The 25,502-nt window shown below is 47.3% G+C and overlaps 1 long non-coding RNA gene across 1 annotated transcript in view; it reads right to left on the reverse strand.

Annotated features, from left to right (window-relative positions):
- Positions 1-14,125, reverse strand: part of LOC135312839 (uncharacterized) — a 57,289-nt gene extending 43,164 nt beyond the window's left edge. Inside the window, exons 1-2 of the long non-coding RNA XR_010372461.1 lie at positions 13,570-14,125; positions 3,532-3,627 (exon numbers count right to left, since the gene is read on the reverse strand). This is a non-coding gene — a long non-coding RNA (uncharacterized LOC135312839). The remainder of the gene's footprint in view (positions 1-3,531; positions 3,628-13,569) is intronic.
- Positions 14,126-25,502: the final 11,377 nt, after the last annotated feature.

Consider the following 25,502-nt stretch of genomic DNA (forward strand, 5'->3'; position numbering starts at 1 on the left):
TCCTCCTCGGCGGAGCAGGTCTGCAGACGGGGACTCTCCCCTCTGGTCAGGACACCACCTAAGGTAACTCCTTGAGGTTGAGAGCCCTCATCTTCTTAGATGAGTGATTGCACATTTTGGATCCTCATTCTAAAAACCTTAAGAATTCTTAAGTCAGCTGTGCAGTGATAGTTCCCACCTGGCATCCTGAACCTGTGATTAACTGATGTTCATTGGAGTGCTGAACTGAAATAAATTCTGTTGAAGTACAATATCTGACTAGTTCACATTGATAAACCTTCGCGACACCCAGTTAGTAAAAATACTTCAAGAGCATTTGGCATGAGCCCAAAAGCCTCGTGTGAGATGTCCATGTGAAGTATTCAGACACTGGTACTGCGGTGCTGAGCCTTTCAATCCTTGATGCTCTGTGCTTTCCCAGAGAGACCAACTCTGCAGCAGGTCACAGTTTTCTCTCTCTGTCTATACCTACTCCTCGGCAAAGATGCACCCTGATCTCCCCATCACTACCACCCCTACTGCCTGATTCAAAGGGTCTGCACAACCTTTACCCATCTGCTCATTGGAGAAGGAGTGACATGAGGCCAGTGTTGACTTACCATCCACTAGCCAAGGGAAGCACTTCCCAGATGGGTTAAGACCCAGCCTCATGGGCAACAGAGTGTGTGTGGAGGTTGTGATAGCACCCATTAGTGACCCCATAACCTTCCTGTCTGTTGATTAACTCTATCCCAGCTAAAAGCATGACACTGTGCCAGTCACCCTTCTGGTCCCAACCACAAGCAGTAGGGTAGTGCTGCATTGAGACAACTGCACAGTCTGGGACAAATGATATGGACTCATTCGTCCAGAGGAAGGTCTGGTCTGCCCTCTCCACTCAGCCTTGCTGCTGCTGCTCCATGCAGACAACACCCCTACAGAACTGGGATTGCACAGCTGCCTGCAAAGGAACCCAAAATGAATGATCCTCAATTGCAGTCAGTCACTGAGCCATTGAGGAAGAGGGCTGCAAGTTTCCCAGCAGGCAGAAGAGGACATGTGTGGTTGCCCACGTCCCCAGCAGGATGCCCAGCTACAGAAGAGCAGGCTCTCTACCAGCACTGCCACGCAGGCATCTGCCTGACACCCCCACCTCAGCAGTAACCCCAGAGAGGGTAGACAATCACTGCTGCAAATGGCACTGATCTTTCATCCTGTGAATGGGTTAATGCGGCTGTTAAAGTAGCAGCCATCACTCTGATGGAGCAGCACAGCTTGCATCCTGAAAGACTCACAGTGAGAATGTAGTTTCCCAGCTGCCACATTTAGGGGAATGAGCCCAGAGGACCCAGACAACTGGGCTATTATAGAAATCCTAAAACACAGCAGATAAGCTTTACCCTAGTATTCCTGCCCAATGTCCTGTTTTTTCCTCCACCATATATTTCCTTGGCCTGTTCTGTACATATGCTCCATCCTTCCTTCTCCTGTGTTTATTACAAGGGGCTTGTAATCCATCCCAGAATTTCAGAAGCAGCATCTGTTAAGTTTGTAAGTCAGATCCATCCTGGTGGTAATCTAGCTCTGTGTGGCACATAAGACACACTGGAAAATCCTGTGCATTAAATGACTCTGGTTATTCCATAACTTCGGGAAGTGATGCTGACCCTTTGGAGCCAGGAGGGTGAAGACCCAAATATAAGAAACATCACTTTCAGGCACAACACAGGCAGGGGATAAAGTCAGAGCAAAGGACATTTGGACACAGATACATCTGCTCTTTCTTGGTAGGGACACTGTGCCTGCCTGTTTGATGCTCATCTCTCTGCCATCCAACATTTCGCTCCCCTCTCTCTCCTTCTTCAAATTTTCCTTTTGTTTGAGACTTCCTGCCATCAGACTTCCAATAGCATGTATTTCTTCCTGAACACTGCTTGTCATGCTTTTTTTTGAAGCTCTGTTAAGAATGTGACACAGCTCTGAACTTCTTTTTTTCTTTTTGGGGTGGGGTTTAGTCATCAGATTTCAGATCTGTGCTATTAAAATTCATCAGACAACAAATGAATCTAGGTAATGAGAGAAGGCTGTCACTTTGTAGGAAATCATTGTCATGGTGTTTTAGAAGCAAAATCCATTTACAATTACATTACAAGAACGAACGTATGTGGGCCACTTATTTCAGTGTTGATAATGCAAAACATTGCCTTCCTGAGACATGCACCATCAAACACCAGGTATACAGCATGCGCAGAAGATGAATATGAGCACAAATATTAGGTTTGGAAGATATCGTGCTAGACTGCGGTTCCCAAGATTTTTGGATGAAGTCTTCCTAATTTTTGTAGGTTACCAGTCACATTCAAAGTTTTAATTGGAAATGGTTGTCATGGTTTAACCCCAGCTGGCAGCTAAGCACCACACAGCCGCTCACTCAGTCCCCTCCCACCATGGGATGGGAGAAGAGAATCAGAAGAGTAAAAGTGAGAAAACTTGTGAGTTGAGATAAGAACAGTTTAATAATTTAAATAGAATAAAGGAAAGTAGTAGTAGTAGTAATAAAATACAAAGCAAGTAATGCACGATACAGTTGCTCACCACCCGCCAACCTATGCCCAGCCCATCCCGAGCAGCGATTGCTGCCCCACCAGCCAACTCCCCTCAGCTTATACACTGATCATGACATCATATGGTATGGAATACCCCTTTGGGCAGTCTGGGTCAGCTGTCCCGGCTACACTCCCTCTCAGCTTGTTGTGCACCTGGCAGAGCACAGGAAGCTGAAAAGTCCTTGACTAGTGTAAGCACTACTTAGCAACAACTAAAACATCAGTGTGTTATCAACATTATTCTCATACTAAATCCAAAACACGGCACTATAACTCCAGCTACTAAGAGGAAAATTAACTTTATTCCAGCCAAAACCAGGACAATGGTCCATGTTTAGTCTGGTTCCCCAGGTCAGCTGTACTTGTTACCTTGTCCCATAACTACAGCAAGTTGCTGACTCCACCTTGGAAATGGCTGTTCTGCAGAAATGTGCAGTTCTTGCAACATATCCTCCATGAAAGCCATTATGGTATCAGGGTGAAATACATTCCCCTAGTGGGAACAGTATTTTCCAGAGCTGATTCTAAAAAGCATCGTGTTAGGAGAAGCTGAATCCGGTGGGTGTGAAGGCCCAAGGAGTTTCTCCTCACCAGTCTGTTTGCCACTTTTCCAATTTGTGGCTGTCTCCACACTGCAAAGCATATGTCCCAGAGATGCAGATGCACACAAACTGCAAGCAACTGGCCACACAGACCAACACGGACAAAGAACAGTGCCTTTACTGGCCCTCACAAAAACATCAGCAGTACTCTCATGAACACAAACAACATAAGCAGCCCCACTTGTTCCCCCCTTCCCCTCCAGCTGATCAGGACTGAAGGTCACTGGTAGACACACAGAGAGCCTCACTCTCCTCATCCACAGGCACACATCCATCAGCAGAAACCTCCAACCTCAGCATTTACTCCACCCAGACTCCGTACCAAGATCATGAGTCACACTTACCCTGTGTCCAGCCTTGGGCTTTCACATTCTGGTCTTCTACTCACCAACCAGTTCAGCTTGAAGTTTTCCAGTGAAACATAAACATATTCACATGCACTGAGACAGAGCGAAAGAAATAAAAAGGCTATGAAATCAGGTTTAATATGAGACCAGGCTAAGCTGAAGTACAGGCACAGGACCCAGAGAGAAAAGCACACTCATCAGCAGCCTGCTTACACGCAGCTGGACCCTTTTATCCGCTCTCCTACCCATTCTCCCATACTTGTTCCTCACCAGTTTGCTTTGATCCCTCCTTTCCCTGCCTCTGGCCCTTCCCTTAAACATCCCATGATGTTTTGGATGTTCTTACAATCCCCTTTAAACATCTGATAATACACTTTACACAGTCCCACAAGCATCCTGAAATGTCCCATCACAGGTTTGCTCCTTCCATGAGACCCATGATAATCTTCTTCCCCCTTTTTTTCCGTCACCAGGCTCATGACTGAGGATTAAGCACTAGGCTGGCCTTGGTCAAAGACCATATTCGGAATGTTAAAAATGTAATAGTAACAGTGATGGGGGAGTGCCTGGAAGCATTACCTTGTACCATTTCATTTATTACTCTGCCTATGTGGTCTCTGTGCCTACAGCAGTCTGGGAGTTTCTTGTCTCAGTCAAGCTGGGAGACAGCGGGTGTGGATGGCCACCAGAGAACTTCCCAGCACCACCAAGGGCAGCAGGTGTGTTCCTGTGTCACCGTAAATCAGTGTAGCCCCACTGAAACCATGGAGCAGGCTCTGGAGCAAACTGGTGTGCCTTCAATAACCTTGACAGCATCTGGGCATCAAGCCCTCAGCTGCTCTGTGGCCCAGCTTGCCTTCCTGCCAAAGTTGCAGGGCAGAGGTACCCTGGGCAGTGATGGACACCCACATCCACCCACCTCACCTGCTCCTCCAGAAGGCCAAGGCATATTTTCCTGTGCCATCACCCACAAGGAGCAGAGTTCACAATCCCACAGTCAGTGAATGGTACAGCTCATTATTCCTAGGACGCTCCACTTTTTCCCTGCAGCACAATCTTTCTGACCAGTACCACGATTTTGGCTGGAGTCCCCCATTGCAGATGCTGGTGCAAGACACTGTGCAATCTGGGATTCAAGAGGTGGTTGTAGACAGGCTGAGCAAAGGCAAAAGTGGTGGCTTTCAACTTGCTGGGCACCATCTGTCTCTGTCACCCAAACAGACACAGTGTGCCAAGCAGAAGAAGCATTTCTCTCCCTCCTGCCCTCATTCCCAAAAGTGACAACCATCTCAGGACATCCCTAGCTTCATGGCCCATGGGTATCCATGGGTCGGCAAGCACAGCCCTCCAGAAAAGCTGCCTTGACCTCAGTAGAGACCATGGATAACGTGAACCCCAAAGACATGCTTGGGGTGGGCAAAAGTCCCAAATGCTGTCCTGACAATAAACTGCAGTTCATCCACCAGTCCAACAGCTCGTCTTCCTTTTCCAACCTCACAGTACAGCCTGCTGTTTCCCGCATCCATCAGATTTAACTGCTTGAAATTCAGCCACAGTTGACAGGAGGACATGCTGTGCACATGGATCCCAGGCTTCCAGTTAATGGCATAAATTGTTGCCACCTCTGCCTCTTGCTGAGCAAGCACAGTCAGAGAGCTATGAAAGGGATATAACCCTCAGCAGGCATACCCTTTGCAGAGCCTGGCATTTGGGTTGTCCTGTCACCTCCTAGCAATAGCAAAATAGTAGTAGATGGCTTAGATCCATGCCATATTATTTCCCCACTGTTTGCTTAGCTCCCTACCACCCATTTGCAGCCTACCTTGGTAGCATGGAGTTCATTCTTGTTTTGCTACAGAAGCAACCACAAAGAACCTTTGCAAGTCCAGAACAGGGGTCAGGGGCTTTTCTTCTTTTGGATTTTTTGTTGCTGCTGTTGTTGTTTTTCTTGGTTGTTGGTTTGGTTTGTTGTTTTTTTTTTTTTCCCGAGGCAGCTATTCACTAAGAGATGTTCTCAGTATCTTTTGTGGCAGCATGTGATTTTTGCAAGTCACCTTTAAAGTTATGTCTACTCTCCACCTGCCTTCAAACCTATAGCCAGGCTCACCAGATGGCCTGTGAAACGGGCTGCAAAGAAGTGCAAAAGCTTTGTTGGTTATTAGCCATGCTATTATGGGAGTCTAACAGCCTGGGTCAGGAACCGTTTGCCACTTCAGAGAGCAAACACAACATTATTGCAACAGGGAGTAACTGCAGCAGCACTGAGCATGGGGCTGCCTGCTCCCTGCATGACTGCTGATGATGAGGGAAGCTGCAACTTGAGGCACTGATGCAGACAAAATCCCAGCAAATGGCAGGGTGCAGGGAAGCACCTCGTCTTTTCCTCAGCGTGATCTAGCATATGCTGCTGGGCTGAAGTCAGCAGGAGAGGATTGCCATTTCACAGCAGGGAAACTGAGGAAAGAAGAGGTGAGTCGGCCTCTCCCCCTCAAGGTATGCACGTGACTTTATCTTAGGACATATTCACCAAGCACCCAGTGTGTTCTCCCCAGCTGAGGTGACAGTGCATGGTGGGTGCAGGGCATCTGGGACCATCCGGGGTCTCTCCTGGATGAGAGTGGCCCTGCATGTTTGATATTTAAAACCAACTTCTTCCTGACAGTCCCAGTTACCTGGAGCCTCCTATTAAAGAGGCTTTGCTTTCAGCAGCTTTTGGAAAAGACCCTGTTGATTTGTTGTCTGTAAGCTACAGCCATCAGCTTCTTTAGCCAAAGACTGTATGCTGTGTAACATGCAGAAGGACTGTAAGTCAGTTCTTTCTTGTGCCACAATAGACTGATTGATTTAATGTAAGCACTAAAAAATATAGCTTCTTCTCAGCAGTGACATTTCGGACCCATGCTTTGGCTTAATCTCTTTGGAGAATGCACAGAATCCTTGAAAAAAAACAGACACAAACCCCATGGCCAGTGCAAAGAGTTCAGTATCGTTGATGTAGGACAAGCTCAAGGAAACTCTTTCCCTGATGAGACCTTCTGAGTGTCCTCTGCCCAGGCACAGACAGTATGTAAAGCCACATCATCAAAGTAGGTACGTGCATTAGAATAAAACTCAGGACAGAGTCCCAGTCCTGTAAGTTGCCTCATATAGGTAGGCTGCTGTCCCTGTCCAGAGTCCATTGCAGGACCAGGACCCTCCTTGCACAGCAAGATGAACCAGTTCAGGGAGAAGACCCAGATTGGTTGTCACCATTCACATCACTGTTTGAGGACCCCAGAGGCAGTACGTTCTCCCTGTTCCAGAAAATTGCTCTCAACACCTACAGCCCATGTCCAGCACACTCCCTGTACCTTCTTAACCCCAAATGATGCTGTTTATTTTTCTAGCATTCATGGCTCTCACACTTCCTTTGCCCGGGGCTTTGCACTGCAGCTGAATTTAGATCAGCTGCCTGCCACAATCAATGAGTCAAACTAACCACCATTGTCCCCCTGGACTTCCCTGCTGTCAGCCTGCTGGCTGCAAGGGAGTCTCTTTGGGCCAGATGCTGATGTTTTTATTCACGGCCATTTCCTCTCCACACAGCTTGCTGCAGGCACAGTCTGATACCCACTTCTGCTTCTGCACCTCCAATAACATTTGACTTGCTTACAGCCCAAATGAAACCTTGGGGTCTGCTCATGCAGGAAAGTCCCCAAAAGCTGAGTAAAGCCCCAAACAGGCTCATGCATGCAAGCTACCGTCTTTCCGGAAGGTAACTTATAAAGATAACAGGATTTGCGCCTCTCTGTGAAACAACCTCTGATCCCAGTGCTGAATCTGCCTGTATTTAACTTCCCAGAACTGTGTCAGCATGCCCTCCATCATCAGAAGCAGTGCATTTGTCATCTGCAGATGCAGAACCATTAAGTTGCTAATGGAAGCAATTTCTGATTCCCTGATGCTGATGTTCATCCAGCCACGTGCAGCCTAAGGCTCTGACAAAGCAGTGCTCCTTCACGACTGCCCCAACGGAGCAGCACCCATGTGCACTGAAACACCCCCAGAAGTTTCCCAGCTAAATTTAATTAGTGCAGAGCAATGACCCAGAATTGCTTGCTGAGCTGAAGGTCTGCAGGGTCAGAGACCCATCCCCATCTAAACAGACTACTGTGTTTGCAGCAGTGTCTCCATACTCAGCTCCAATCTGAACATTTCCTGTCCATCCTCTTTCACACCCCTCTGGGGTGTTGCCTTCGTGCATCCTAGCACTTGGTTTACCCCAGGAATGTCTAAATGAATAGCTCTGTGTCACCCATACCGTACCAATGAGACTTCCAAATGCAATGTGAAAGCTGGAGATGCTCAAGATGTGAGTCAGGAAGCTGGTTTACTTTTCCATGCTCTCTCCAGGGACAGAAAGGCAGGTACCTTTCAAGAAAAAGCCACAGGAAAAGCATGAGTCTGGAGGCACACACCCCCTCTCCGCTAGCGATAGCAGGATGCTCAGGGCAAGGCTTCACAAATAAGCACTGGAACAGGCATCAGCCACATCACTGGGGCTGTGGTCCCCTTCTGTTCCAGGAACTGTGTTTTTAGACCCACCATCCTAATGAGACAGAGTTGGCTAAGGGCAATCATTAGAAAAGCCAAGGGTGACAAAAGCTTAGATAAGGAGGTCGATAGTATATAGGGATGAATTGGTGCTTGGTATCATGATGTGTCCTCATTCCTGCCAAAAGACAATTATCACCGGTCTTTACCAAGGTGAACACGCCACTTATACTTAACCCTAAAAAGGAACACTTTGTTCGATAACAAGCCAGTTTCTCAGCCAGTGGAAACAACAGCAATTCTCTATGTGCCCCACTTTACCCTTGCTAAAGGGCTCCTTTATGGCCCAGGTGAGTTGGAAGAGACTTCATATTCTCCTCCCCTTGATTAAGTACTCCTCCTGAAAAGCAGGGTTAAGTGTTTATGAGCAGCATAGGACTTAAACTATTTCTCACATTCTGCTACACTTTATGGCTTCCTGGACAGAGCCAGAGGCAGCAATAAAAGCAAGGACCCTACAGGACGCATTCCTGCCAGCAGCAGAGACCATACATAGAATATTGTGCACGGACTGACACACAAACACTCACGCAGAGTCCCACTGGTAAATTGCTAGTGCTGTTCCCATGCTTTGGCATGGGACAAGTGACAGACCCAGACAACCCATGGGGCTCACAGGATCCTGGGTGTCCCTCTGCAGAAACCACTGCCAGGGAACCTCTGTCTCTCTAGACAGAGGGAGGGGGGATGTGATTTGCAAAAAAACCCACCTCTCTGAATTTCAGTGACCCCAATATGTACCTAACCACTGACATTTTACGAGGCACGATATAACTAGTGAGTAAAAATAACTTTTTTTAGGTCTATTACCATGAAAAATGTGAAGGGACTTTGTTGATCGGTAATTAAAAGCTTATCCCTTTTGGTAGCATATGGCAACCAAGGAACAGACATTTTTGTTAAGGGTATAGAAGCCAAACTGCACTAGCAATAACTGTGTTTTATCTTCCTGGGAACGGACAATAAGAGATTCAGATCTTATAGCTGAACTTTGTAAAAGGCACCAGTAATCAAAATTCAGAATGGAATCTTATCAAACATTAATTTTAAAGCTGCTAATATTTAAAGACCTGCTTTTGTGTCTGTCATTTTTACTCTGAGATGTTTTACTTGTCTCGTTTTAATGATCTGATGATGAAATGGAGATGAAAATTACCCAGAGTTTCTCTTGAAGTTTGCTCAATGTGACTATCAAAAGATGCTCTGTGCTGCATGTGCATGTGGGTCAGAGTGGGTTTTGGGGATTTACTGTTCTCAGTGTGGATAGATCAAAAAGATGAGAAAGAAAACTGTGAAAGGGACGGAAAAATTACAATAATAACTAGTGTTCCCAGTGCCATGCCTAGTCTGAATCAGGAAACTGTAAATCACTAAGAGCCCACCCCAAAGGCCATCAGTGGGTATGCAAAGGCTCCCCCAGCATTGGAAGAGAAGGGGAAGGTCACAAACTCGGTTGGAGCCACTGCGTGTTCACAATGCTGAAACAGCCATGACGCTTAGCCTTTTGGGACCTGAGTCTGATTCTAGCTGTGCTTTTTAAGGAGTCATTCAGCTGACGAGATGTCCTAAAGCTTCCCAGACAGAAGGGCTTCATCCTGCTCTCCATCCCGCTCTCCATCCCCTACATCCCCTCATGGCCTTGTTGGGGAATGAATTCTGCCATGTTTGGCGAAAAAGAGAGTTTTCTGCAGTTGTCTAATTTAAACCTTCCCAAATGCTTTTTACTTTTATTAAGCAAGCCTTCCCTAAGACACTGCCGGAAGAGTCTAGATCTTGCATTCATAAAGCTAAGATATTGCTACTAATAAAAATAAATAGATGGCAATTACTAAGGAATTACATTTAGACCAAAACTGACTGAATTTATTATCCTCTGAATGTGTGCAGCATAAAATGCAGCAATACAGAAGTTTAAGGAGAAGAGGTGGGCAAAGAAACTACTCTTTCTTTTTAACGATGTAGCCAGGAAAAAGCCAAGTTCAAATAATAATTGAAATCTGAAGCCATAAGTGAAGAGTGCTTCTAAGTACAGAGCTCATGTACAGATAACAAAGCAGTTCAGCAAGCAGTACAATGCAAATAGATCAGAGATGACTACGCATTAAATGAGGACACCAGGCTGGGAAAGATCCCGTTGGAGAGCTGCCTTCTGTTAAACTTTATGGTCTACAGCCAACAGGCTTTATCAAAAATCTACTGATGCTCTTTCCGCTGACGTACCCAGGCTTTGGCTACGAAGCCTTGTCACAGGTCAAAGCACTTTGCTTTGCCTGTTGAGCATAATTCATGTGGGACGCCCTTGAAGGGTGGACAAGATTACCAAGCCCAGAAGTACTTCCAGGGGCATATGGGTCCCTCCACTTCAGGAGGCAAAATCAACTGTCCTACTGTAAAACCTCTCTTACACCTTTACTGCTGCCCCCACAATGTACAGCCCAGACCATTTCCAGATTAATAATACCAGCTTCTGAGACCACATGTGTTCTTTTAATACAACATTGCTAAAATACTGTAGAAATTTTTTAAAAAGCATCTAAAAGCTGGAAAAATTTAAATGACAGTTCCCACAAGTTATCTCTGAATTTGAAAACCTCATCTGACTACTATGGAAATATGAGGTAAATATTTCTCTAAAATGAGAATTGTTTCCTGGTTAGCAGTGGCAGTGCAATAGTTTACAAAAGACACTCTGAAAGAGCTTCCACTATGAAGATGTTCTTGAAAAATGAAGAACTGTCCAAAAACAAAGATTGCACAGATTATCTTACATCTGCCCCTTTGACTGACCTTGTGTCTACCCACCCTATTCAATGGCCACATAATGGTCAATGGCCAAATGGCTATTTGCTAGATAATGTTGACTTTCAATGAATCTAGCAAACTCTGGCTCAGGCCCCCAGCTGGAAGTAGGAAATGACTTTATCTCCACTGCTCAGCAGGTTCAGGAAAAGTTTTCATTTTGTCCAGAACGAGATCTATTTTCCTGAAATGTGGAGTTCAGGTGAGGAACTGGACAACCCGTTAGTCACACTGCTCTGCTAACTCTGCTGACAGCCTCCTCTGCCCTTGCTCCCACCCAGCACATCCAGGGCTATGGCCCTGGGGGAGCGTGGTGTGCAAGTCTTCGGTTGATTTGTTAAATGTCTGCTGCTCAGCTTCCTCACTTTCTTGGTCCTGTTGGTCCTTTCTCTTCCAGATATACCCAACCCAAGATGGGGTCTGTCCTAGGAGCACCCCTGAAATGATGCAGCACTCCCCATACATCCACACAGATCGCTCAGTCCCCTTATATAAAATGCCCTTGCATGAAGTCCCAAAATTGTCCTGCCATGGTGCCTGCTAGTTGTTAAAAACATGTCCACTTAATTTGAAGATTCACAGTGAGGAAGAACCCAGTCCCTTGGCAATCTCTCTCAATGGCCGATTACTCTCATTCTTAAAAATCTACATTGTATTTCCAGGTTGATCTTTGCTGACTTCAGTTTCCAGACACTGGGTATGACATCTTTTCCTATCAAGAAACCCTCTAAAACCTCCTCTCCCTGACCAGTTATTTAATCAGACTTCTTTTTGACATAGTATATAGGCTTGCAGTCTTATTCATGCATCACAACACAGTGGGGGTCCAGTCCCGGCCCTGCTCCTCCTGCTCCTGTAGTTCTCCTTTAGCTCCAGGAAAATATCTAGCTCCCATTTGGCAAGGACTAGGGCAAAAAAGGCCATATGGAATACAAATTAACCACAAGAATATGCTTTGTAATCAGCCTGTTATTTCTCTAAAAGTGCCTATTCTTTACTGTGAGTTGTATAGGAATCATCCGTAAGGGAACATCTTCCATGGTTGCAATGGGACCACAGTGGGATGGCCTGAAAGTCCCCTACTGGCCTTCTCAGAGAGTTTTGTGGGTTTGGGTTGGGTTGGGTTTTTTAAGAGGGAGAGACTTACATGTGTTTTGAACACGAGTCTGTTCAGCTGATACAGAAGGCACGTGAGAACCATGGTTTCCATGAAGGCAGCCTGTATTTCCATATGGATGCAGCTGAAGGTGATGCAACAGTGCTTGGGTAGTCTAGTATTTTCCCTCCAAACCCCCGGGCAGAACTGTACATCTTGTCCTCCCACAGGCAGGACATGACGTGTCCAGCTGGGGAAACATTCATGCTTCTCCAACCACAACAGCACTAAGGTCCTGCACTGGGGGGCTTTGTTCTGACATCTTGTACACAGCCAGAGCCTTGAAGAAAGGCTTTCTTCAAGGACTGTGGGGCTCTGGAACTGGAAAGGTATGACAACTTTTTCACGTACCTAATGAGAAGTCTATATTTGACTTAGGCAACCTACACACCAGCTTAACCTGCTTTCCCCAAAAGTGCTTCAAGCCATCTTCCTACCCTGACATCTCTATAAACCCAGCTATCTCTAGCTCTTCCTGGACTGGACAGCTTCAGACCCTGTTTAGAGTACTCCCCATCATACTGTGCTGAAGTGGGGTTTGAGGCCAGGGTCTGCAGCAGCATGATCAGGATGTTCTTACAGGCAAGGACCAACACACGCGGCAAGTGAAAAATGCTTGCTAGGAACACCATGCCACGTTGATTCAACCTGCAGTGGTATTGCAGGCTCCAGATTTCCTTCCCTATGGGCTTATCTGCACAAACTGTATCCACATTCAACCTCTCTGACTTTCCAAAGACTGTCAGAAAGACCTGTTGACCACATCCTGCAGGCCCAGGAGGATGGAAAGCACTATTAGAGACTTGCTTGCATGGGCTTTTATGGTGTCCCCACAGCCTGTGTCAGGGAGCAGCAAGAGTGGGACTGTTCCCTGAGGGAAGGGGATCTTGGACCCCAGAGTGACAGCAAGACAGGGCAGTGTTCTCACCAACCAGGGTGCAGTCCCACAGTGCCTGAACACAGAGAGTAGAGCAGGTCCAGTGACATTACCCAAGGTAACGGCACAGTCTAGTGATTCCCAATCAGGTACGTGATGAAGAGGCAGACTGATGGTCAAGCTGGGAAGCCACATCAGCAAAACAACACAAAGATCAGCAAGGTACAGGGCCAGGCACAGGCATACCTACAGCACAGGTCAGGCAAAGACTGGAGTCAAGGACCTGACTTTATGCAGGTCCACAGCCAAGGACAGGAGATGCCAACAAGGCTCCTCACTGTTCTTTCTCACATGGCTCTTTCTTACATCCTACTTGCTTTCCCAGTCTGACCTCAGGTTGCAGCAGCACCAGACCACACCTGACCTTAAGCACGGCAGCCAGACCCCTTGGAGGGGTAGGAGATGAGGCTGCAGAGCCATGGCAAGGCCAAATGGCCAAATCCTGCTGAGACAGACAACACGCAGCTCCACTGCTCCCCCTTCCATAGCCAACTTTGCACACCAAACCTTTCAGGCCCTTTTTGCAGGAGTGCCAGACATACACACTTACCGGACACAGCATTTCTGTAACCTTTCCCTCGCTGCTCTCCAGTCATCCAGCAAGGCATTTTTAGGAGAGCTGGCCTCCTCCCAAGAACACCAAGCTCAGAAGGCCCCGAGATATGCTCCAGTTCTTCCTCCAGCAGTGACATCCTCTCTGCCCTGTAGATCCAACCTCCAATTTCTTCTCTAAACCAGCATGCTCCCCCATTCCTACTCAGAGCTTCATGCAGATTTTCTCAAGGTTATTTTGCAGCTGGGCTTCGTGCAATCTGATCCTCTGCATGCAAAACTCCTTGCATACAAAACCATCCCTGCTTACCCTGCTCTGCTGCAGTGGAACAGCTCACACCTCCACTCTCTGAAGAATCAGAGACTTGGAAAGAGGGGAAGCTGGGGAGAGCCCCTGGCTCTGAATTTCCTAGGGGAGAAAGAGCAGGCAGGAGACATGGGCATGGAAGACATTCATCCTGTTTGCTCAGAGCACTGGTGCAGGCATTGCTTTCAGACACAATTAGTCCTGGTTTGGTTTCCCAGCTGAGTGTGGACAACTGCCTTTCCTCCTGCTTTTTTCTAGCAGTCAGACCACATGGGCAGCACTTGCTGCCTGTCAGGGCATGCCCCGCCTCACTCCAGGGTCAGGCTGGCCCTAGTGCCACCCTTCCGGGGAAATCCAACACCCACCAGGTTTATAATTACTCCTAACTGGAGTCAGTGTTTGCCCAGCCTCTCTATTTCCCTAGGTCCCTTTTTTTCTTGCTTAGCCCTTGCTGGTGACAGTAACCTGTAGCTCTGCCCTCCCTGACTCAGGAGGACAGGCTCACTGTCAGTCTTCCCAACCTAAGTGGCTTGTCTTCCCCCCTTCTGAGTCAGGGATAGGGTTTACTGCCATCCCCCAGCACACATTTATGCCAGCCCAAGAGATATCCCTGACACACTGTCACATAGACATTTATATACTGCCTGGATATTGATTGGGAGAAGGTTTTCAAGCCTAATCTGGTGTCAGGGCAATCAGCAGTTGTTGATGTGTTCGCGCTGCCTGCAACTGCTAATAACTGAGCTAGGGCCTCTGGACAGGGTTTTGTGTGTGATAGGACTGACACATAAAGCATCCCACTAGTTGGACAGCTGGCTGCTCAATTCCCAAAAGCTCCTCATTAATAGCTGGCTTTCTGCATAAGAAAATGGAACAAATCAAAAACAAAGCAAAAAGACTTTCTATTCACACACGAGCTCTTCATGAACTCGCTTTCAGTAGTCAGTTGCCTCTCCCATTTAAACTGATCTACAGAAGACAGACAATAAAACAGAATTAAATAGGTGCTGACTTATAGGTCACAGGCCCTGTAAATGAAGAGAAAGCCCTCCTAGTTACTGACTCAGGCTTTCTTGCAGGTCTGCAGAGTTTAGCAGTGTGATCCCAGAGCTGAGGTCAGGCAGACACACCAAGCTATTGGAGATGATCTACCATTTGATGCTAATTAGATCTAAAGGAACCTCTGAGATTGAAACTGCATTTGTGTCAACAGGAGGTTCACATTTGGCTCGGTACTGAGTACTTTTGTTAACGATGCAGTTTCCTTTCCATGCCTGGGAGTCTAGAGGGAGAGAAATTAACTCCTTTGCTTCTGGCTGAATCCCAAAAGGATCTAGCCTTCTGTGCCAACCTCTGCCTGCACCAAGGTCATCACATGTCACCTTTTATCAACTCCAAGAGGGACCCCTGTCCACAGCGTCCTGAACCCTCAACCCAGCAGGAGTGCAATTTACTGACCCTGAGTTCATCTCTGCTCCACCTTTTACTTCTTACACTGCTGTTTTACAAGGAAAAATGAATTCACACAGGGGAAAAAAGATAAATGTTCCCAGCTCTTCAGTGACACAACTGCTTCCCTTAGTTTTCATGCAAATGTCTTGGTTCCTTGGCTTTCTGAATGATGTGTTCCTAAAAGTATGCAGCCCTTGACAAGAGAGCATGTGTTCGAGTTAACTGACGACGGCTCTCATTAGGCAAAGCCATCCCTGCAGGATGAGGGTACGTATGCAAAAGACCTTTATATTTCCACAGGCTAAAGCTACTCTTGCCTAAGCCTCCTTAAAGCTTGTAAATCTACCCTGTAAATCTCCAAGTGTGCTTGTTTTCTCCAAGGTATTTCCGGACATATTGGTAGCTGCACCTTGCTGCCCTGCTAGGGGCAGATCCCTTATCATCTCTGCTGTCCCTCACCTTCACAGGGCATTCATGATGAAGTCGTCCCTTCCTCCCTCAGGATCTTCAGCTCAGGGCCCTTTCACCTAAGGGGGTGCTGATTGCATCATGAGACAACGTGAGTTCAGTGCCTCAAACCTGGCTGACACTCCCCTCACCGCTTATCTTCAGTACCAGCAGCCAAAGCCATGATGTTACCCTGACCCTGAGTTCCCTCTGGGCAGTGTAAGTCCCACTCGCTGCCCATCCACCCCTTCTGTCAGCTAAGCACTGCTGGCACAAGCATGGTGAGAAAGAGACGGGGGCCAAACCACTGGCATAACACCAAGAGAAACTGCTGGCTGGTGGAATCATCCCATGGCTGTTGTCTCCATCTCTTCCTTTACACCCTGGGGTGGAGATGCTGGGCTGCCCAGCAGCAGGAAGGCGAAGAGCAACCTCCCTGAGTATCCAGGGGATTTTTCTCTCACCTCAGCATTCACTTGAAATTCTCCAGCTCTTTCCATCTCGCACAGAAACTCTGCAGGGTCTCCACCTCATTTTGCCTCATTGCATTACTCATCCTGGCAATAGGTCTTCTCAGGCAGGTTGTGACAAAGTAATTATGTTCTGCGGGGAAAAGCTGGTTTTGACAAAGCCGCTCACTGATGTCTGCTGAAACTCTCTAAACCTGACATCCCACTGTCTCAGAAAGGTCAGCAGTCAGAAGAAAGAAAAAGGTACGGGAAGACCTGATCACCACAGCTGCTTAGGAGGTTGGAGAGCATGAGCTTCAAGGAGGTGTGTTCCCCTCCTGCAGCTTTGCTCCCATTGCCAGAGATGACTCCTCACTTTTTAGCACCTTTCACCCTCAGACACAGCCCAGAAAAGCCAGTTTGAAGGACCATAGGGCAACATACCCACCACTGACACACAGATTCCCACCACATTGGTCTTGTACAGAAAAGACATCCTTGAGCCAGAGCAGGGGCTCTGGCCATGGGCCTGGGAGGAAGCAATGGAGCTTGGCTGCACCCGGGCACACACTGCAAAATGAGGTACCACTAGGTGAGCAGGGAAACTGGGACGGCCCCAGAGGGAGATCAAAGTTAATACGCAGCTTTACCCCTTCCCACCTGGGCTGCTTTTTCTCTGCTAGCCTGCACACAGCATATCTTATCACAGCTCCCTTGATGCACTGCAGCAGCCCCATTTAATGGCAGCACAATCAAAAGCACTCTGGTTTTCTCTAATTTTATATTTCTGGTAGAAAACAGAAAAAAAGATGTTTAAGGTACCTGAAAGAGCTTATTTCACAGGAACATATCTTGCCATTGCAAAATAACACTTTACACAGAAAATTCCCAACCAGTGTCTCCAGCATGGCTAAATTCATTCTGCCAGTCTACAATAGCAAGCAGCACTTGCTTCTTCCAAGGTAAGTGCAGAAATCCCATAGGACCCAGACATGGGGTAACTAAGCATCACATTGTTTGCTGACCACTACTGCTCAGCTTACACGGTGCCCTGAAGCATGGAGGCCAGTGCAATTTCTGGATTCTTTTATGAAACTTAAACACAGCTATCCCAACATTGTTACTTACCTGGTTTGCTTCACAGGCACTAACGAAGCAAGTGCCATTCGTAACTGGCTTCCCAGGTGGAGATGTTTTTAAGAACACCCTGTTTTCTGCAGAAAAGGGCCTTGAAGCTTTAGCTTAGTGCCAATGATCAAAAACTTCCTCAAACTCTTCTCTACCTCCTGCTTCTATAGACAGTGGACAGCAGAGGCTGTATCAGGAGCCCCACAATGCTCTTTCCCAGGGAAAGATGTTAATGTTAATTCACACATGCCCCCCAGGCTCTCCTAACACCAACAGTTTCGCTATGTAAGTGAGCCACGCTTTCTTCTTTTTTTTTCCCCTCTCAAGGCAGATTTCCCTCCACTACAGCTCTGTTGTGTTGTAAGGACAAGCTTTTCTCTGTTAAGCTGATTATCTGCTGTTCAAGGGAAAGAAGCTGAATGCAGGAAAATGCATTTGGGGTAGTGGAAGGGCAGGGATACGAATTGCTGTAAAATTGCAAAAAAGAATTGCTCTTTTTGCATTCAGGAAAGATAATTAAGCCCTGATTGATTCTTCACTTTTGTTGCTATAGAACTGGCTTAATCACATTTTTCAGTGATGGATTTTTAGTAGATAACACTTGCTTTACGGGCCTTGGGTGGTAGTGTGGCTTTTTTTTGCCACTGCCCAAACTGCAGGGAGATGCAGAGCTGCTAGGAAGGGAAAGGGACTTCATTTGCTGCCCTGAGCCTGGGCACCCACACTGTACCTCTCAAGGGAGAGGGACAGCGCAAAGCTGTCCCTCTGCCTAGGGTATCGAGGTAACGGACTATACTCTGCTTGGTTTAAATTATATTCAGGACACACCAATTTTCTGTTCTCTGTGGGACAGCATCTCCGACACCATCCTTCTAGACCAGGAGCATTTTGCACATGGTGGTGTTGCTACCTGCATGTGAAATCATAGCTCAGCCCCACCTCAAATCAGCTTATGGTTGCTCCTCACGGATCTGAAGCACCAGGTAAGAGCTAGCGGTGGTGGTGAAAGGGAACACAGAACAGCAGAGGCGGCGACTGTCAGATCCAAGTCTTAGCAGTGTTGAGTACCTGGGTACCTGTCAGACAGAGAAGCTCCATGGAGTTGTGGATGGGATTTTTAAACACAGCTAGAGAGCAGAGATTTGTCTTCCTTCATACTGGGAAACCTGCAGCACATGCTGCATTGCAGACACAGGCTTACATTGCAGTACCAATACGCCTCGCTCTGTCTTGGACTTGCTTTTTCATGGCTTGCTCCAAGGCTGAACATGAATATAGAAAACAGCGTTTGTCTGAAAAGCAGTACTTGACAGCTGGCAGCCTGAGACAGCCTCTCACTGTGACCCCTACTTTGGCCACTGAATGGCTTTTTAGCAGCTCTGACCCCCTGCAGCTTCCTCCCTGTCTCCTTCCTTTCCCACAGGACACCATGGCAAATATTTTCAGTGTATCCAGAATCATGAAGTCAGTCAATTTTCCCCACAAAAGAGAAGTGATCATCTTATTTAAAAAGGTGTAGAGTGAGTGCAGCACATCCTGGCTTTGGTGAACCCCTCTGCTCTAAGAGCAATTGTTCTTGCCAAGCATGTTTCTGAGTGGGGCAGACGACAGAGCACAGGGACCCTGTGTTTCAACATCACTTCCCGACACACTGTTCTTAAACCAGAGCACGCTGTTCTCTTGTCAATAGTATCTGCCCTGTCTAGAGAAAACTGTTAAATATGAGGTGGGCAGTAAGGGTGCCAGCAGATGGAAAGTGAGTGCAAACAGAGCAGGGAACTCAGCAAAGGCCTGGACAAAGGACCAACAGGTCCCGAGTCCCCAAAACATGCTGCATCATTTCCTCAGGTCCAGTGCAGGCTGGGTGAACATAGGATGGATTCATTTGCAAGATATCTGGGAAGAAGAGAAATACCAAATCATCTGAAGCAACCCTTGCACCGTACCCCTAGAGGACAAGAAGGGGCTTTCAGAACCTCCCTCAGCCACTGCCTTAGCATAGGTTTAGGGGCAAGACACATTGAATCTGCATTTGTGCTTGTGTGCATTCCCACGCAGATGCACCTGGATGCAAAAACCAAGCAGACCATGTTTCCCCTTTTTTTCCAGCGTTACCAACCCCTGTAGAGCTCATCTGTCAGCACACAACCTCCCCACTCCGCTGCTGAGACAGAGGAACAATGGCCCGCTTCCTCCAGGGTGACGCAAGGGGAGGAAAAGCAGCTGTCACCAGCAGCTGTGAGCGTTCACACCAGCGAACTAGAGACTTGCTAACTACTTTTAATTACCCACTGTGGTAGCTGGTGTCTAACAGGAATTCACAGGTTCATTTAGTGGGTGTTTTCCGTGGGCCACTTGCGCAATAGACCCTACTCCACGGCAGGGACCTCCAGCACTACTGAAACACAAGCAATTAGCAAGATTAAGTGTCTGCCTAAGGCTATGGCTCTGCCCAGGCACTTTCCAATGTGGTAAGAAAAAGATCTGTTTAACTAGATGGGTCTCCTTCAGACAGGCCCCCAGCTGGCCCACGCTTCTCCCATCACCTCTCAATTCTTAATTCATTTGCTAACAGGTTTGCAGGGGCGTGCACAGTTGGCTGACTACACTCTGTTACCCCCTGGCATGGTGCTGAGTGGAGAGAGAAGGCACGGCACATGGACAGTCATTTCAGAAAGTAGGGTTCCACAGTGGCAAGAGCTAAACTGCTAGTGGTTCAGCATTACCTCTCTTATGTTATGATCTTGCCAAGTGGCTCTATCACAAAGTAGGATCTAGCTGGTGACAGGTGCTGTACACAGTCCTGACCAGAGAAGACCATTAGCAAAACATGCAAAATATAGAAAACCTCAGTGGGGAAACTGAGGCAGGGGACATCTGCACGGTCACCAGCATCTCCTGATCAGTAGTTCCCAGTGAAAACGTGGTCCCCAAATGGGATTGAGAACAAGCTGATTAACTGTATTTGAAATACTTTCAGGGTAGCTTAGGACACCATACTCCCTCCTCCAGGCTGTGCTCCAGGAGAAGGTTCAGGGCTAAAGGGACCTTTGCTCTGGGCATCTGTATATCATGTTCCTGTTAGAAATGGAGGATTTGTTCTTACTGAAGTAATCATGCTCTAGCTGATTTTAAATTCAAGTAGCAAACCTTGGATGCTGCAGTGGGAACAGCACCAGGATCTTAGTGAAATGTGTGTCTCCTTTCTCATTGCAGTGGTTGTAAGAGAGGAGCAGGCTTGCCCTGGAAGTGACCTACTTCAAATCTTCGGATGGAGAGGGAGGGGATAGGAGGTTTGCTCATCTCAAAATGAATAGAACAACCCCAAGGTAAAATATGGAGGGAGTCTTTACGTACACTCATCCCTTATAAATACCCCATAGTACAATCTGTAGGCATTCTCTGCGTACCAGCTGACAGTGCTGCTGGCAGATAGACTAGATAATGCCACAGTTGTTCTCTCCCTCCCCTCAGCCCAGCCATTCATTTGGGTCTCCTCTCTCCTCTAGAAATGTATGGTAAACAGATTATCCTCAAGCCTTCCAGCCCACTTTCATATTTGATTGAAATTCATCAGTTCAAATGTTGTTGCCAGTAGAAAAACAGATGCAACTGCATGAGCCTTGATCCCTTTGAAAAATCTGAGCAACTTCTGCAGTGGAGGCCCAGGTGGGATGTTGGTGAGCTACAGAGCACCTGGCAGAAGAGACAAGGGAGCATAAGGAGACAACCTACATTGTCAAACCCCAATTTCTCATCTACATCCTATTGCTGCCAAGTGCACAGACACATAATCCTTATTATAGCCATCACTGCTGCTTTAATCCTACATAGGGTTATGTGCTCTGAGCCGTTCTCCTCCATCCCTTGTGCCTGACCAAACTTTCTCAGCCACATGTATGCTTATCAGTACCCTGTGGCTTGCCCAGATGACCCTGTACTTTAAAGCTGCTGCTATATGAGCTGTGTGGTTTTTCACTTACGAAAGACAGGCTGGTGGCGTGTTCCTGCTATAGGACAGCAAAGGAGCAGCTGAGTCCTCACCTGAATTATTCACCCTGGTCCTTCATTGGGCTGTCCTTTCTCTGCACTTCGACATATTTCAGCATCTGCAAAGTGCAGGTCTCCAGTGTGGAAGAAGTTAATCCTGTGAGTCCTGGGGGAGTTCCATGAGAATCATCATGCCCACCTCTTTCACTTTTAAGGCTTAAAGTCTGCCAAAGTAACACACATTTTCCCACATGCTAGTCTACCAAAAGCTGAATTGTGGTGATTCCCCTCTTCCAGCTAAGAGACAAAAAAGCATCCTCTTGCTCAGATCCTTCATTAAAGCAAAGCCAACTAAAGTAGCTGCTCTGGGGATCAGATGAAGGCCTGGAAAATGTAAAAAAGATTAAAGGAAAAAAAACAACTGTTGATACTGGTAAATGTGTCTTAATTAAAACTTTTGAAAGCACAATTCAAACACACTCCAGTCATCCTCCAAGCCCCTGCAAAAGTTAATAATGAGATTAATTTTTCTTACAGTCCCCCATTGGTCTGTGAAGGGCAAATGAAATATTGTGGGTGCAAGGCTAGACGGTGATTGCATTTACAGGAGTGTAATTCCAACATGACCCCTTGCAGACCCCACTGGCATTATTCCAGGAAGCCATGGTGGCAACTACTGGGTTCTGCTCTGTGGCCAAAGCTGTGCCCTGAATTACAAAAGTAAAAAGCGATGCTGTAAAAGTCAGCCTCATGCACCAAATGTCATGAAAATTGAAATTCAGGTACTGTGGTTTTGCTTCTTCAGTGGAAAAGAAGGAGATGATTACATCTTTGATTTATGGATAATAGAAGTTGGGGGTTTCTTATTTTAATCCAAAAAATCCCCCCCACACAGTTGCAGGCTATTTCCAAGCCTCTAATAACCCAGCACAACAGTGGGAGAATGAATGGACTCTGCAAACTTCCTTGCAGAAAAGAAAGTGCACTTGGTCTCCCAAAATTTGCAATGAACATCCCCTACTTGCACAAAAACAAACACAAGGGTTCTTCAGGCATGCAAGTCTTTTAAGATCTATTTAACCCAGCTTAATATAGAAAGATCACAGGCTTCACGTAGAGTGGGCCAGGGCTAGCTATTTGCTTAAAGCAAATGCTCTGTTTACCCTGGGATAACCAGCAAGCCTTTCCTTGCCCTCTTACTGTCATCTTCTCCCTGCTCAGGATTTCTGCTCACACAGGAACAGCCACAGAGTGGGAAATTTAGGGAGTAGAAACCACGCCGTGGAGTGTCCTACCATGCCCTATGCTGGGCTGGAGGAGGTGGACTACATGTGCGTTCCAGGGAAAGTGGGCAAAATTCCCATCAGTGACCTTGAGGGAGCTTCAACAAGAAGAGGATCTGCCTCCTTTTCCTGGGTTGGATGTCAGATGAGACATCCACACTGTTCCACTCCTGCAGACACTGGGATTTGGGGCACAGAGCAGTGGCCCAGGACATGGCACCTGCTTGGAATGAAACATGGCAAAAGAACACCTGGCCCAGTCTCCAGTCACAAGTTCCTTCAGGGCACAAAAATTCCCAGAGAAAAATCACACGTATTTGCATATTGTGGGCTTGGAGTTAGCTGTTGTTTTTCAGTTATTGGGAGGGGGAGGTTTTTGGTGGGTTTGGGTTTGGTTTGGGGTTTTTTTTGGGGGGGGTTGTTTTTTTTTTTTTCACATAATAATACCTAGCCCTTTTAATACTACTGCTTACTAGTGGGTACTCTGTTACTTCCTAAAAGAAAAGAACTGGAGAAACTTCCTCAGCAGAGTCATAAAAGGGTCATTAGGAAAAGTTGATCTGGAAGAGCTATAAATAAGCAATTTTATGGAAAGAAGGGGAGAGGGAAGAAGGCAGGAAAAATGTGCCCTCTGCAGACACAGGCTGCTTTCTTTAAGTCACTGTTTGGCATTATAAACCCTGTTAACAGTAAAACAGTGCTCTTCAGGAAAGAGCAGGTTTTAGAGCATGTCCTGAGCTCCCCAGGACAAAGTCTGTGGCAGCACAGATGTTACCACAGCAGATCAAGCCACATTTGCATCAGATCACGAGCAAGGGCGCCCTGACAGCCAGAGCACACTCTCCTCTGCTCTGGGCCACCAACCATCAGACACCCAAGAGGTGATCTGTCAAAGCCACAGGCAACCTTCCAGGCAAGAAGAGAGCCCAGGGCATTGCTAGTTTTGGAAACTAGTTTTGGCCCAGTGAAACAGGGCCACTGCCCCTGGGGTCTGTCCCTACTCCACTGGGGACAACTCTGCTCTGTGTGAGGTTTGCACTTGCCTTTGGTTTCTGTGCAGAGGAAGGAGCTCCACACAAGGGCACCCCAATCTCCTCAGCACTCAGGTCAGATGTAATGCAGCAGCGGCTGCTCGAGATGCTCTGTGGGTGCCTGGACCAGGCAAGCTTGGGCTCCAGCACAGCGAATTACCTTCTGGTGCCCTCTAGTGCAAAGAGTAAAGCAAGGTGGCCTTGCACAGAGCCGGCTGGGAGAAGGGCTGTGGGTGCTGGAGTTGCATCTCAGCACTCTCTGTCTTTATTAGTCATCGTCCCCACCCACACCAAATCTTGTCAAAGGGCTACTAGTGGTGTCCCATACCACTTGTTTTAAGCAAGGAAAAAAACTATGCTCTAGAAAGATCCCCTCAAATCCCTGAGCAGACCCTCACACTGAGCCCCTTTCGACTCAAAAGACTCTGAGCTCACCAGGAAGCAAGGAAAGCAGAGATGCAGGTCCTGCAGGAAGCCTGAACACCTCTCTGGTGCACAGTGTGGCAGGGTGACAAACAGGCTCTTGCAACACACAGGAGATGCGTTGGGATCCAGTGACGAAGGTCCCAACCACCCGACCACCCCCCTTCTTGCATGTTGCGGGTAGAACTATAGAGCACAGTTCTTGATGAGAAAGGGAGGGCTGAAGATACTAATTCAGCCATGCAGAGGAGTGAGGGCCACAGATGAGGGACAGGTCACTGTGTGAAGAAAACCAGGAGAGCCCCTCTCACACTCTCTCAACATTTTCCACAGGCTTTGGGGTGATTCAGAAGCTCTATGCAAGTAGGACTGAGGATAAATGTGACTCACCATGCTTGCCCCATTCCTTCTTCATGGGATGTTTCAATAGAGGATTTACTTAATCCCTTCCTACAAGAAAACACTAACATTATTTTCCTCCAGCTTCTTATGTACCACCTACACTGGCCTACATTAGGACTTTCCTTTGGGCAATAAGATGTCTTTGCTCAGAAAGGAGCACAGTTCATTGCTGGGGCAAGTTAAAGGCAACCACTATTTTCCTGCTCACCTGAAAAAACGCACACATGCAGTCCACCACACCCAGCCCTTCAGTTCATCTCCCAGTCTCCTGAATCTGACAGCTGGTGGTCCCAGGCGCGTCACATCTGGCAACCAGCTCATTTTCCCAGACTTGAAAGCCGCTCAGCATGGACCAACGCTGCCAGGAGATGACCTCTCTGGAAACCAAGCACTGACCCTGGGGAATCCAAACCCAAACATGCCACAGAGAACCAAGCTACCCCTCTGCTCATGTTTATTTTGCTCTCTGGAGAGCACCTAGCGAAAAACCTCACCTCCTCTGAGCCTAATGCAGCCCTTTCCTGTTGCCAAAACACCTTTTGTAAATATGGGGCAAAGTGTTCTCTGCCACCAAAACCAAAAGCCTCTTCCTACTGGCTCTGCTTGACACAGCCCCTCAGGGACGTACCCCTAAAACTTGTCTCCCTCACTCAAACCCCACATCTCCACGTCAGGGGAAGCAAGACTCTAGGCCCATCTTCTCTGTCAGGCTTCTCCCCACGCAGACACCCATACATAAGTCAAGCACTACATTGCCAGGGCTTGCTGCCCATTTCTTAGGGATTAAATTTCCACATGAATCTTGAGCGTAACAGTCACGCGCTTTCTCACCCCCACACCACTTCCAAGTGTTACATCACACATGTCTGCCCATGCTTTTGCACAGCCCCTAAGGATCACGTAGCAAAAGTCCCTGTCTGATTGCAGGACTGGCGCTGCTATCACCAAGCCAGAGTTTTGTGGTGGTGCTTTGAGATGTGCGGTCATCAGCAGGAGACAAAGCCTGCATCAGAGCTGTG

The sequence above is a fragment of the Phalacrocorax carbo genome, chromosome 3, assembly GCF_963921805.1.
Source record: "Phalacrocorax carbo chromosome 3, bPhaCar2.1, whole genome shotgun sequence".
Taxonomy (NCBI): Eukaryota; Metazoa; Chordata; class Aves; order Suliformes; family Phalacrocoracidae; genus Phalacrocorax; species Phalacrocorax carbo.